The sequence below is a fragment of the Arachis stenosperma genome, chromosome 10 (genome assembly GCF_014773155.1).
Source record: "Arachis stenosperma cultivar V10309 chromosome 10, arast.V10309.gnm1.PFL2, whole genome shotgun sequence".
Lineage (NCBI taxonomy): Eukaryota > Viridiplantae > Streptophyta > Magnoliopsida > Fabales > Fabaceae > Arachis > Arachis stenosperma.
Window position 1 is genome coordinate 52395061 of NC_080386.1, and position 12278 is coordinate 52407338.

Below are 12278 nucleotides of genomic sequence, written 5' to 3' on the forward strand. Positions count from 1 at the left end.
GAGCATCAATCTCAAGAACTCCTTTCTTCTGACTTGTCCCATTATTCACAGGATTCCTTTCAGAAGTGTACATGAATTGGTTATTTGCAACCATCTCAATTAGTTCCTGAGCCTCTGTAGGCGTCTTCTTCAGATGAAGAGATCCTCCAGCAGAGCTATCCAAAGACATCTTGGATAGTTCAGAGAGACCATCCTAGAAAATACCTATGATGCTCCATTCAGAAAGCATGTCTAAGGGACATTTTCTGATTAATTGTTTGTATCTTTCCCAAGCTTCATAGAGGGATTCTCCATCCTTCTGTCTGAAGGTTTGGACTTCCACTCTAAGCTTACTCCATTTTTGAGGTGGAAAGAACTTTGCCAAGAAGGCATTGACTAGCTTTTCCCAAGAGTCCAGGCTATCTTTAGGTTGTGAGTCCAACCATATTCTAGCTCTGTCTCTTACAGCAAAAGGGAATAGCATCAGTCTGTAGACCTCAGGGTCAACCCCATTAGTCTTGACTGTGTCACAGATTTGCAAGAACTCAGCTAAAAACTGATGAGGATCTTCCATTGGAAGTCCATGGAACTTGCAATTCTGTTGCATTAGAGAAACTAATTGAGGCTTAAGCTCGAAGTTGTTTGCTCCAATGGCAGGGATAGAGATGCTTCTCCCATAGAAATTAGGAGTAGGTGCAGTAAAGTCACCCAGCACCTTTCTTGCATTGTTGGCATTGTTGTTGTTTTCGGCTGCCATGGGTTCTTCTTCTTTGAAGAATTCGGTCAGGTCCTCAACAGAGAGTTGTGCCTTAGCTTCTCTTAGCTTTCGCTTCAAGGTCCTTTCAGGTTCAGGGTCAGCTTCAACAAGAATGCCTTTGTCTTTGTTCCTGCTCATATGAAAGAGAAGAGAACAAGAAAATATGGAATCCTCTATGTCACAGTATAGAGATTCCTTGAGGTGTCAGAGGAAAAGAAAAATAGAAGAAAGAAGGTAGAAGAATTCGAACTTGATTAGATAGAGTTCGAATTGTGCATTTAGAAGGAGTAGTACTCCATAAATAAAAGGATGTGGGAGGAAGGGAAGAGAATTTTCGAAAATTAATTAAAAAGATGTCAAAAACATTTTGAAAAATTGATTGATAATTTTCGAAAATTCAAAGTGGAAAAGAAATCAAGTGATTTTTTAAAAAGATTTTGAAATTAGAAGTTAAAAAGATTTGATTGAAAACTTATTTTGAAAAAGATGTGATTAAAAAGATATGATTGAAAAGATTTGATTTGAAAACAATTTTAAAAGATATGTTTTGAAAAAAATTTTAAAAAAATTTGATTTTAAAAATTAATGACTTGCCTAACAAGAAAAGATATGATTCAAACATTAAACCTTTCTCAACAGAAAAGGTAACAAATTTGAGATGTTCAATCAAATCATTAATTGTTAGTAAGTATCTTTGAAAAAAAGAAAGAAATTGATTTTGAAAACATTTGATTGAAAAGATATGAATTGAAAAAGATTTGATTTTGAAAAACTTTGAAAACTTGAAAAAAAATTGATTTGAAAAACAAAATCTTCCCCCTTGTGCCATCCTGGCGTTAAACGCCCAGAATGGTATCCATTCTGGCGTTTAACGCCCAAAATGCACCCTTTTTGGGCGTTAAACGCCCGACCAGGTACCCTGGCTGGCGTTTAAACGCCAGTCTGTCCTTCTTCACTGGGCGTTTTGTACGCCCAGCTTTTTCTGTATAATTCCTCTGCAGTATGTTCTGAATCTTCAATTCTTTGTATTATTGACTTGAAAAGACACAAATTAAAAATATTTTTGGATTTTTAATAATCAAAATGCAACAAGAATCAAATAACAATGCATGCAAGACACCAAACTTAGCTGTTTGTATACTACTGACACTATATGAGACACATAAACACTCAAGTCAAAAGAATTCAAAGATCAGAGTAAGAAATCATCAAGAATTACTTGAAGATCCTTAAGACACATGAATGAATGTATGCAATTGATACCAAACTTAAGATGAGACACTAGACTCAAGCAAGAAACATCAAATATTTTTGGTTTTTATGATTTTGTGGATTTTTTTTTGTGATTTTCGAAAATTAAGTGGAAAAAGATATCAAAATTCTTAATGAGAATTCCAGGAATCAGTGCAATGCTAGTCTAAGACTCCGGTCCAGGAATTAGACATGGCTTCACAGCCAGCCAAGCTTTCAAAGAAAGCTTCGGTCCAAAACACTAGACATGGCCAAAGGCCAGCCAAGCCTTAGCAGATCACTGCTCCAAAAGCAAGATTGATAAAAAATCAACAAGCTTCTGTGATGATAAGTTGAAACCTCGGTCCAATGAGATTAGACATGGCTTCTCAGCCAGCCAGATTTCAACAAATCAACATGAAACTCTAGAATTCATCTTCAAGAATTTCGAAAAAAATAAATACCTAATCTAAGCAACAAGATGAACCGTCAGTTGTCCATACACAAACAATCCCCGGCAACGGCGCCAAAAACTTGGTGTACGAAATTGTGATCAATACTTTTTTAATACACGAAATAATCCCTAGTAATGGCTCCAAAAACTTGGTGCTCAATACCATGGCATAAACACAACTTCGCACAACTAACCAGCAAGTGCACTGGGTCGTCCAAGTAATAAACCTTACGCGAGTAAGGGTCGATCCCACGGAGATTGTTGCTATGAAGCAAGCTATGGTCACCTTGTAAATCTCAGTCAGGCAGACTCAAATGGGTATAGATGATGAATAAAGCATAAAGATAAAGATAGAGATACTTATGTATATCATTGGTGAGAGCTTCAGATAAGCGTATGAAGATGCCTTCCCTTCCGTCTCTCTGCTTTCCTACAGTCTTCATCCAATCCTTCTTACTCCTTTCCATGGCAAGCTCATGTAGGGTTTCACCGTTGTCAGTGGCTACCTCCCATCCTCTCAGTGAAAATGTTCCCATGCTCTGTCACAGCATATGGCTAATCAGCTGTCGGTTCTCGGTCAGGACGAAATAAAATCCATCGATCCTTTTGCGTCTGTCACTAACGCCCCGCCTGCTAGGAGTTTGAAGCACGTCACAGTCATTCAATCATTGAATCCTACTCAGAATACCACAGACAAGGTTAGACCTTCCGGATTCTCTTGAATGCCGCCATCAGTTCTCGCCTATACCACGAAGACTCTGATCTCACGGAATGGCTGGCTCGTTTGTCAGGCGAGCACTCGGTTGTCAGGCGATTAACCATGCATCGTGTATCAGGAATCCAAGAGATATTCACTAAGCCTCATATGCTTGTAGAACAAGAGTGGTTGTCAGTCACCTTGTTCATGAGTGAGAATGATGATGAGTGTCACGGATCATCACCTTCATCAAGTTGAAGAACAAGTGATATCTTGGACAAAGAACAAGCGGAATTGAATAGAAGAACAATAGTAATTGCATTAATACTCGAGGTACAGCAGAGCTCCACACCTTAATCTATGGTGTGTAGAAACTCCACCGTTGAAAATACATAAGAACAAGGTCTAGGCATGGCCGTGAGGCCAGCCTCCCAGTGATCTAAGATAGCATAAAACTCAAAGATAGCTACCCAGATGTCAAATACAATCGTAAAAGGTCCTACTTATAGAAAACTAGTAGCCTAAGGTGTACAAAGATGAGTAAATGACATAAAAATCCACTTCCGGGCCCACTTGGTGTGTGCTTGGGCTGAGCAATGAAGCATTTTCGTGTAGAGACTCCTCTTGGAGTTAAACGCCAGCTTTTATGCCAGTTTGGGCGTTTAACTCCCATTTAGGTGCCAGTTCCGGCGTTTAACGCTGGAATTTTTTGAGGTGACTTTGAACGCCGATTTGGGCCATCAAATCTTGGGCAAAGTATGGACTATCATATATTGCTGGAAAGCCCAGGATGTCTACTTTCCAACGCCGTTGAGAGCGCGCCAATTGGGCTTCTCTAGCTCCAGAAAATCCACTTCGAGTGCAGGGAGGTCAGAATCCAACAGCATCTGCAGTCCTTTTGAGTCTCTGGATCAGATTTTTGCTCAGATCCCTCAATTTCAGCCAGAAAATACCTGAAATCACAGAAAAGCACACAAACTCATAGTAAAGTCCAGAAAAGTGAATTTTAATTAAAAACTAATAAAAATATACTAGAAACTAACTAGATCACACTAAAAACATACTAAAAACAATGCCAAAAAGCGTACAAATTATCCGCTCATCAGGAGGGTGCGCAACCTCCAAGGAATATCATCGTTGGAGACTTGGAAGAGGTTTATCAAGAGATGGATTTGATCATGGATGAATGTCTCTCTACAATGGAATCCTCTCCCATTGGACATGAAGTTGAAATTATAAAATAGTGTGCACAACCTCCCGTACCCTTGGTGAGTGATAAACCCCATTTTGAGGGTTTATCTTGTGTTGATTTCAGGGGTTTTATCAATGATTCCACACACTTTCTATATGAAAATACAAGATTTTGTGTTCTTTTCCTAGTTTTGCCCCATGGATAAAAACATGCTTATTTTGCACTAAAATAGATACATTTCTAATCTTCTCTTGATGCCATTCGATACCGTGACATGTGTGTTAAGTGGTTTCAGAATATAGGGCATGGATGGACCGGAAGAGAGAAGGAGGACGGGTGCAAAGGAAGAGAGCATGAGAATTGAGTCTTGGAAATCTCAGCATGGACGCGTGCGCGCACTTGACGCGTCCGCGTGGATAGAGCAACTAGAAGTCGAAGCTGAGAGCCAAGCCGCGAGCTGACTTGTGTAGCGGCTAAGCCATGATCTTCATGGGCGCGCACGCGTACATCACGCCTCCGCGCACATGACAAGATGGTGGCGCGCGCGCGTACCTTGCGCTTGCACGCCGATGTTCGAACATGATTTTTTTTAAGAAGTCACGTGACTTAGGCGTGGAGGCAGTTGGGAATCCCACTTTGGGGAAATGCCTTGGCGGAAAAAGCTTAAGAAGACCAAAGGAGCAAGGGTTAAGGACTTTTAGTTCATTTTTCTAGATTTTAGATATTTTGGAAGGTTAGTTAGTTACATTCTTGGAGAAGGAGAGAGAGATTCCAAGCTTTCACTAGGGTTCATCTTCATCCAATTTCTGAATTTTCAATCACTTTTTGGTGAGATCCATTACAATTCTCACTTCACCTTGTTCATGTCATAGATTTTCTTCTCCAATTTCAAGTAGTAGTTGTAATTACTCAATTCTCATAGATCTAGAATTCAACTTTGTAATTTTGGATTTCATCAATACTTTGAGAATTTGATTTTCATTGTTGCTCTTTGATACTTGTTATTAGTTCCTTGTGTTGCAATACTTTTAACTCTACTTTTCTTCTCATTTTACTATGACTTTCTTTCTTGCTCATCATATGTTTGATAAAATGTCAACACTAGTTATGGAGTAGAAATTTCTCACTTGGCATAGGGTTGGGCCATTATAAGAAGTTGAATAGTTGTGTCAATTGTTGATATTGAAATTAGGGATTGCTAATTGACTTGGAGTGCATTAAAGCTAGATTCCCATGAGGTGAAGCTAGAACTTGTGACTCAAGTTGATTATCTTCATTTGACTTTCCTCTATACCTAGGGGATAACTAAATGAGGCAAGGCCTAATTATTGTCATCATTAAATGAACTATAAGGATAGAAATTCTAATGTCAACCCTAAGCCAAGTCTTTTAATGATTGATTGTTTGTTTCCTATTACTTTGCTAAAACCTTCAAAGAATCCCAACAAGGCTTTCTAATCAATAAGATGCACACTTTGGCAATTCCAAGGGAGGACGACTCGGGAGACTTGTACTCTCGGATATAGATTGTAGGATTGTTTGGTACAAAATTTAAGTGTCGATTAGACTATACTCACGATCATATTCATCTTTGAATTCTAATTCGGCATGCTAAATTTCGTTTATCAGTGAGCAACGAAAAAGAGAGTGAATTGGAGGAGAGCTACCAAGAGGGAAAAGTTGGCATGGTGTATATCGAAATTGAAGAATATGAAGAGGTTGATCAAGAGATGAATTTATTCATCAATGAATTTCTATCCAAAACTGACTCACCTCCCATTGGGCTAGATGAAGTTCTTGAAGACAACACCAAGCCAAGTGAAAAAGGGAAAAAGGTTGAAATTGAAGAAGCTTGTGAAGAGGTGGAAACAACTAAAGAAGAGTCTAAAGAAGTAGACCTTGCACTATCTAAGTGTGGGGAGGTCTCCCTCCCCAAGTCACCATCCAACACAACATTCAAGTGGGTAAAACTCTTATCACTAAGCCTTACTTTCTCACTTGAATATGGTTTAATTGAAAATGATGGTCAACTTAGAGCTCTTTGTGGAGTTAAGAGTAGGAAAGAGTTGTGTAGTGGTTGGAAACATCATCCTAAGCTCATGATGGTTGTAAGCTCAAAATTCAAGAGCAATAGTCGGTGTAAAACCAAATTGCATGGGTCTAGGAAGTTGTTTGGAAGCTTCTTTGAGAATTCTAAGGTCATGCCACCCACATGGACTAATAACGATCAACCTAAAGATGGGTGTAGAAACAAGATATGGGATCCCGGTATACATGAGGATCAACTTTGGGAGCCCCAAGCTTGTGAAGAACTCCATCAACACTGGGTGCAACAAATAAGAAGTCTTGGGGCACAATGGAGAACCAAGCATTGGTGGGAGTTCCAAGATGAGCACAAACACAAGCCACTTTGAGAGGAGCTCCCCATAAGTCCAACTTAAGGACAATAAACAAAAGTGCTAGGTGGGAGACACCCCACCATGGTAACATCTTTTCATTTTCTTTCTTTGTAAATATTGGTAGAATTAGTTTAATTTCTTGTTTTTATTGTTTTATTGAGTCTAGTTAGTAGTATAGTATGTTGAATAAGGTTTTAGGGTGTTTTGGTAGCTGTTTGGAGGATTGAAAGGCTTGGATTGGTGCAAGAACTTAAAAAAAAAATTTGAAAAAATAGAACACCATCCACGCGTGTGCGCACCTAACGCGTACGCGCACCTGAGCATTTTTTCGACCATCCACGCGGACGCGCACTGTACGCGTACGCGTCGATGCAAAAAAATTCGACCCCAGCCAGAAACCCGAGAGTTAGGCCTGCACTGTGCGAACATTGGGCCTAAGTCACAAGTCTATGCACGCGTGTGCGCACCTGGCGCGTACGCGCACATGATCTTAAATTCGCAATGCACGCGCACGCACACTGTGCGCGCGCGCGTCGATTGCACAATCTGCACCCCCGATACTTTTACCCGAGAGTTGTGCTGGACTTGGGCCGACACTATGCCTCCGGCCTAACTCGATGCACGCGTGCGCGCACCTGGCGCGTACACGTCCTTCAACCAATTTGCCCATTGACGCGTAAGCACACATGACGCGTACGCGTCGGTAAAAAAAAGAAGAGTTTTTTTTTCTCCCCTTCCATTTTCTTTTGCTTATCACATTCGCATACTTCTACTCTTCCCATTTTCATTTGTTTTTGTAGCATGTTTTCGTTTTTTTAAGTCATTTTAATAATGGTGTTGCATCTTCCTACTCAATTGTTGACGATTCCTTGCATTACTTTGGTGCCTCTTGACTTGTTTCATATTGTGGGGTGATATTTCTCTTCAAATCAATGCTCAATCTTTTATGCACTTGTGTTCTTTGTGCATTGATACGACCTTATATTGTCTTTCATGGCCCACTCTCTCTTGTTCGAACTTGTTGCTCATCATGCTCTTCATGCTTTGACCTTACTCTTGCATCAAGTATCATTGATATGCCATTAGCTTATATTGTTTTCTCTTTTACATGCTTTGCTACCATGTAGTAGAGAACCATACCTTTATTTGGCATTAGCCCCCGCCTATGTTCTATTTGCTTTGATATCTTTGTTATAGGCTTAACTTTCTTTCTTTTTCTTTCCTTTTAGGTTGGCTACCAAGAAGGGAGAAAGGAAAAGCTGTTAAATGGGGCAACAAACAAGTCATTCGCACAACCATTTGAGGAGCTCATCAATTGTAACAACCTGTCCACCCTGCTCTTCTTTGCATGCACCGAGGACGGTGCAATCTTCAAGTGTGGGGAGGTCGTCGACCGATCTCCGTGGGTAACAATTTCCTTGTCCAACACCAATTCTTAGTTTTCTTTGTTAGATTAGCTATTGCATTGCATGATAGGTTGCATGTTAGTTAGAATTTATACATATTTTTACCACTTCTTTCTTATTAGGACTACTTGGTTAGGGTGATGATTTCCTTTCCAAGAAACCGTTTTAGGGCAACCTACCAATTTGAAAAATTTTTGTTGAACTTGCTTGAAAGAATGTATTTTGGAACATGGTTTTCGAGCTAAGAACACAAGCTTGCGAGATTCGAGCCTAATGGTGTGGTTACATCTTATAACCACTTATTTTTCCTTCTTGTGTGCATTATTCTCTTCCTATGATTGTTGTTCCGAGGGTTACCTGAAACGTGTAGCTCGGTCGTCTGGCAAGACCCGAGGTGGGGGTTCCGTGGCCCGAGCTTGATGTACTGAGCGGCTGGGGGTTGTACCTGCAATGACACTCCGATGCTTAAGTTAGCATGGGTCCAAGCAGATATGTGTAGAATATAGAATGTGTTATACCTGGGTGCTTCCAGTGTATTTATAGTAGTTGGCTGTGGTCTTCCCTGGATAAGATATTCTTATCTTATCTTATCTTTTTGGGAGTTTTATCCCTATCTTTGTGGAACCGCCTCTTCTAGGCCTTTTCGGCCTTTAGGTTTTGGGCTGCGTTCCTTTTGATGGGCCTCTCTAGCCTTATTTGTCCGAGGTCCGACCTCAGGCGTGGGCTTTGGGACGAGGTCGGACTTTCTGTGATCTTGCCGAGTTTGGGGAGCTCGGTCAGGGTATGAACAGTGCCCCTGCCCGAGTTCGTCCTTTTTGAGAGGTCGAGCTCGGGCATAGTAGGTTTTTTCAAATTTCAAAAAATGGCCGTTTCTGCATTTATTGCATTTTACCGTTTCTCCTCGATTTCCGTTCGGGCTTTTGTGGAAGCATTATTTATTTGCCCCTTTCCTCCTTTTCTTCGTTTATTCTGTTCCTTTCTGCTTTTCTAAGTTTTCGCCATCTCTCCTTCGAGCACCGCTTCCTTCTTTCTCTTTGTTCTTCTCCTAAAAAATCTTTCTGTGCGTTTTTTCCGAGGTTTCCTCTGTGCCGCCGTTTCGTTCTCCTTGCTGTCGGAGCTCGTCGTTTTCTTTCTTTCCAGGTTTGTTCTCATCTCTTTTCTTTTGTGCGCATATGCTTCTGTTCTTTTGTGTGGCTCTTTGTCTGTTTCTTTTTCTCTATGCCTGGGTTGCCCCGAAAAAGAGGCGCCGCCATTGCATGGGGGGGCTCTTTTTGTTTTCTGGTATTTTGCTCCGGGTTGCTGTATTTTCTTCTAAAAGATCTTTGTTTCTTGCTTTGCTGAATGGGTTTTTGCTGTCTGCTTTTATGTGATTTTTGTTTGCTGTTGTATTCTTCTTTGTAGGCAAGATTTTTATGTCTCGAAAGGTACTTCAAGCGATGTCGACCAAGATTCCAAGTGGTCTTGGTTGGGTAGATCCTGTTCCTCTAAAAGTCCCTTCTGTAGTAGATTCTGAGTATTTAGCTAGGTTTCGTAGGCAATGTAGCATATGTGAAGATAGAGAGTCTGAGAGAGATTATGAACTAGTAGCCCCGGATTCCGAGGAGAGAGTGTGTTTCCCGCCCTTAGATAGCTCCGAGAAGCTCTTCTTTTATGCTTATGATTGCTTTTTCTCTAAGCTGAGTGTCCGACTTCCTTTTACCGACCTGGAGTCCGAGGTGTTGTGGTCTTGTAACCTTGCCCCTACGCAGCTCCATCCAAATTCTTGGGCATTTTTAAAGCTGTTCCAACTTTTGTGTCAGTTTTTGGGTGTCCCTCCTTCTATTTCTCTTTTTTCCTATTTGTTTGTGTTGACGAAGCCGGGGTCGGGTGGAGGGAAGGTGTCCTGGGTCTCTTTTAGGGCTAACCAGGGAAGAAAGTTTTGTACCCTGTACGATGAGTCCTTTCACGATTTTAAGAACTTTTATTTCAAGGTCCGGGCTACTGGGGACGTCCGACCTTTCTTTCTAGATGAGAGTGGGGAGCCTTCTTTTCCTCTTTGTTGGCAGGAGAATGTAGTGTCTGTTAAGTATACCTTTGAGAGTCTAGATGAGGTGGAGCAGGCTTTTGTGGGTGTGGTGAGCAGTTTATGGGGTCGGGCACCTCACTTGGACACGAAGAAAATGTTGGGAGATCCAAGCCTTCTCCGTTCCGAGTTAGGTAGTTCCCGACCTCTTCCGAAATTAGTATTTTGGTTTTGCTTGTTTTTGGTAGAATTTCTGTTGTGGTAATCCTTTTTCTTTATTTCTTGCAGAGATGTCTTCTCAGGCGGATTCCATGAAATTTCTTCGTCGGACGAAGAAGTCTGTGGCTGCTCGGAATATCGAGGCCGGGGAGGCTTCTGCCCGAGCTTCTCCGCAAAAAACTACCGTGGGTGTTCAGACTCGGTCGAAGACTATTCCGACTCCCCAGTTCCGAGCTATAAGTCAGGATCCTCCGACCTCTGGGCCTACTACTTCTTCTCCTCCTTTCTCGGGTCCTCCTCCCAAGAAGTAGAAGACCTCTCAAGAGCTTGCCGGCTTCAATGATAAGGACTTTGATGCTCTTGGTTGGATTGAGCAGCACATCCTCCCTCAGACCTTTATTTCTACTGATGATGTGTCTATGGAGCATCATTTTCAGTATATGGCGCGGAGCTGTGTCCGGATGGCTAGTCTTCATGCCGCTATTGCCCGGGAGTTCAAGAAATCCCCCATTGGTGCGACCAGCTCCCGACTTGAGAAGGCTCAGTCTGAGCTTGATAAGATTAGTCAACTGAAGGCTGCCAGGATTACTGAGCTGGAGGCCTCTTTGGAGAAAGAGAAAACCAAAGCTACCGCGGCTGTGGCGGCAGCGAAGACATCTGAGGAGATGGCGAAGGTGGCGATGGAGAATTATACTAAGCTGTATGCCGAGCTTGTGGAGACAAAGGAGAAGTTGTAATCTGCTCGGGATGATTTTTACGAGCTGGAAGGTCATGTGGCCAAGGGTATGGATGCCATGTTTGTGAATTTGAGGGATCAGGTCCGGGTTCTTGCTCCCGACCTGGATCTGAGCTTATTCAGTACGGATAACATTGTTGTGGAGGGAAAGATTGTTCCTGCTCCTACCGAGGATGAGGTCCCGGTGTCCGATCCCCAGGCTCCGGTGTCCGACCTCAAGGTTCCGGTTGTGGACCCGACTTCACCTTTGGCAGGGGATGGATCTGGCGTGGAGGTTTTAAACCGGGATGACGGTGTTGTTGATGCAGTCCCTGTTTCCATTTTTCCTCCGCAGCCTTCTGTTGACGTGGAGTCCGGAAAGGGCCTTGATCCTCTGTAATCTTTTATTTTTGGTTCTTTGCCCGACCTGTGGGCTCTTTTGTTTTTGGATGCTTTCTGTGAACACTTTGGATGCCTTTTCTGCTATTTAGCTACTTGTAGTAACTTTTTAGCTTATTTATGCGGTGCTTTGCGCTTTTGGCCTTTTGTTCCGCTTTTATGCTTTTTAGTTGTTTTTTGGATAACAACTTTTTAGCTAGCGCTGGAAACTTTTTGCCTTTATTCGCGTTTTGGCCTTTTGTTCCGCTTTTATGCTTTTTAGTTGTTTTTTGGATAACAACTTTTTAGCTAGCGCTGGAAACCTTTTGCCTTTGTTCGCGTTTTGACTTTTTGTTTCGCTTTTATGCTTTTTAGTTGTTTTTGGATAACAACTTTTTAGCAAGCGTTTTCGAAACTTCCTTTGATTTCGTTCTTTCGCTTGAACTTTTTAGTTGTTTTTGTAAAGCAACTTTTTAGTAAGCATTTTTCGAAATCTTGGTTCTCGCTGTTTCAAGGCTTCTTTCTTGGATCCGAGTTTTTTCTCGGACCTCGGGCGCTTAAGTACCTCCTCTTTGTCGGGTCCGACTTTGTCGTTTGGTCGGCCCTTTTTAAGTTATTTTTGTAATCTCTTTTTGGCTTTTTGAGCCTTTTCAGAGTTACTTTATAACTTCTCACATTAATTTGAACCTCGTCGCTTTATCTTTGCCGACCTTGTGTGGCCTTTTGGCAAATGATTTTTTGCGTTTTGTCGAGCGTAAATTAATGCGCCTTGGCGGGGTACTTTCTAGGATTTGTTTCATCATGAGGAAAATATAGAAAAAATTTGATTAGTATTAAAAAAGAAAGAATA

The 12278-nt window shown here is 41.6% G+C and overlaps 1 non-coding gene across 1 annotated transcript; it reads left to right on the top strand.

The window, feature by feature from the left end:
• The first annotated feature begins 223 nt into the window (after nt 1-223).
• LOC130958882 (small nucleolar RNA R71) lies at nt 224-331 on the top strand. The gene has a single exon (XR_009077985.1). It is a non-coding gene; the product is annotated as a small nucleolar RNA R71 (small nucleolar RNA).
• Nucleotides 332-12278: the final 11947 nt, after the last annotated feature.